Consider the following 3,129-nt stretch of genomic DNA (forward strand, 5'->3'; position numbering starts at 1 on the left):
CCTAAATGAATCTTTGGTTAGCTTAAGATAGAGATTGTGTGTCAATTAAGTGTGGGAAACTGTGGGAGCTTGGGTTGATGAAAGTATACAGTGTTTCATTGACAAAATGTTGGAAATTTGGGTACCTACTCATGTGAGACCAGAAAAATTAAAAACTCATGTGCATTGATATGTCATGTTTGCTTTCATAAAAAATATATATATATAAAAGCAAGTGAATAAGGGGACAAAATTACCCCAATGTTAAGTTTAATAAAAGATCAATGCATATGTGATAAAATTAAAGAAAAGTTGGTACATGAGTATGTGATGCAAAAGTGGGAATTATGGGTAGCTAGGCATGATTTCAGGATTTTATAAGAGTGTACGTATGTTAGGTGATAGCTTAGGTTACTCAAAGATTCAATTTATAGCTCACTTTGCCTTACATATATCCTCACCCTTACCTTAGCCCCATTACAACCTTGAAAAAGACCTCATAATGTTTGCATTGGTGCATTAAATAATTGTTGATTGGTTAGATGAAGAACAAAATTTTAGAAAGCATGACTAGAGAAGACTAGAGTGGACTACCCTATACACTTGAGAGATTAGAGTGCACATACACTACCAGTGAGGGTTCAATGCTTGATTCTATATTTCGTGCTTTCATGAGCTATCTTCTTACAAGTTTACTTGTCTTTTATTGTATGATTTGAATTAGTGAAATTTGATTTATGTTTTTCTTGGAGAACTTGTTTACTTTTAACCAAGTGGACAGAAACATCTTAGCATATAGTTGCATTCATACATAGGTTGTATTGCATTGCATTGCATGAGTCTTACTTTCCCCTATTCATTCTTTCTATCTCCTTGAGGTTAGCATGAGGACATGCTAATGTTTAAGTGTGGGGAGTTTGATAAACCACTATTTCATGGTTTATCTTGTGCTAATTTGAGTGGTTTTTATCAACTCTTTACTCACTTATTCATACTATTTGCATGATTTTACAATTCTTTCCTAATTATGTTCTATGATTGAAAACTTGCTTCCTAAGCCTTTAAATTGTGTATTTTAATGTCCTTTCATACCATTCGATGCCGTGATCTGTGCGTTCAGTGTTTCCAGGCTTTACAGGGCAGGAATGGCTTAGAGGATGGAGAGGAAGCTTGCGAAAATGGAAGGAACACAAGAAACTAAGGAGATAACCAGCGAGCATCGACGCGCACGCATGGCTCACGCGTGCGCGCAATTTGGAGAAATTCACAGCGACGCGTGCGCATACCTGACGCGTACACGTGGATTGAGATTTGCACAGCGATGCGTGCGCGTACCTGACTCGTACGCGGGACACGCGAAGATGGCCAGCGATGCATACGCGTGACTGACGCGTACGCGTGACATGCGCGACCTGCAGAAATCGCAGAAAACGCTGGGGGCAATTTTGGGCTGAGTTTGGACCCAGTTTTCGGCCCAGAAACACAGACTAAAGCCAGGGGACAAGCAGAGACTCAAGATTTTCCATTTAAATTTTAGGTTTAGATGTAGTTTCTAGAGAGGGAGGCTCTCTCCTCTCTTTTAGGTTTAGGATTATAGGATTAGCTTTTCAATTTCAGATTTCTATTTTGGTTTAATTAGTTTCTCTTCTACTCTTATTTATTCTATCTTTCTAGTTTATGTATTTCCTTCGTTGATTACTTTATATCACTATTTGGTTTATGAACTTTATGTTAGACTTGATTTCTTTATTTAATGCAATTTCAGGTATTTCAGATTTATGATTTTAATTTAGCTTTTTACATTCTTAGCTTGAATTGAGTAATTGGAGATACTGGAGTTATCAAACTCTTTGTTGATTGAAAATTGGAATTTACTGATTGATTTGGATCCCTCTAAGGCTAGTCTTTCCATAGGAGTTGACTAGAACCTGATGAATCATATTGATTGGTCCACTTGACTTTCCTTTATTCGGTAAAGGTTGATGGTGCACGAAAATTACTTCCCACTATGTAATTCCGCACAACTAACCAGCAAGTGCACTGGGTCGTCCAAGTAATACCTTACGTGAGTAAGGGTCGATCCCACGGAGATTGTTGGCTTGAAGCAAGCTATGGTTATCTTGCAACTCTTAGTCAGGATATTAATTAGTGGTTATCAATTGACTTGCAAATGAACAAGAGAGCATGAATTAAAGGTTACTTGTTATGCAGTAGATAAGAATATGTTGGAGTTTTGGAGATGCTATGCCTTTTTGAATTTCTGCTTTCTCCCTATCTTCTTCTTCATGCACGCACGTTCCTCCTATGGCTAGCTGTATGTTGGTGGATCAACGTTGTCAATGGCTACCGTCCATCCTTCCAGTGAAAAGGGTCCAAGTGCGCTGTCACCGCACGGCTAATCATCTGCAGGTCCTCAATCGTACCGGAATAGGATTTACTATCCTTTTGCGTCTGTCACTATGCCCAGCACTCGTGAGTTTGAAGTTCATCACAGCCATTCAATCCCAGAATCCTACTCGAAATACCACAGACAAGGTTTAGACTTTCCGGATTCTCATAAATGCTGCTATCAATCTAGCTTATACCACGGAGATTCTGATTAAGGAATCTAAGAGATACTCATTCAATCTGATGTAGAACGGAGGTGATTATCAGACACGCGTTCATGGATTGAGGAAGGTGATGAGTGTCACGGATCATCACCTTCTCCATAATTAGGCGCGAATGGATATCTTAGATAGGAACACGCATGTTTGAATGGAAAACAGAAATACTTGCATTAATTCATCGAGACACAACAGAGCTCCTCACCCCCAACAATGGAGTTTAGAGACTCATGCCGTCAAAGAGTACAAAGTTCAGATCTAAAATGTCATGAGATACAAAACAAGTCTCTAAAAGTTGTTTAAATACTAGACTAGTAAACTAGGTTTACAGTAAATGAGTAAACTATGATGGATGGTGCAGAAATCCACTTCTGGGGCCCACTTGGTGTGTGCTGGGGCTAAGACTTAAGCTAATCACGTGCATAGGGCTGTTTTGGGCGTTCAACACCAGCTTTGGATCCTTTTCTGGCGTTGAACTCCACTTTGTAACTTGTTTCTGGCGCTGGACACCAGATTGCAGCATAGAACTGGCGTTGAACGCCAG

This window comes from Arachis ipaensis, chromosome B03 (assembly GCF_000816755.2).
Source record: "Arachis ipaensis cultivar K30076 chromosome B03, Araip1.1, whole genome shotgun sequence".
Classification (NCBI taxonomy): Eukaryota; Viridiplantae; Streptophyta; class Magnoliopsida; order Fabales; family Fabaceae; genus Arachis; species Arachis ipaensis.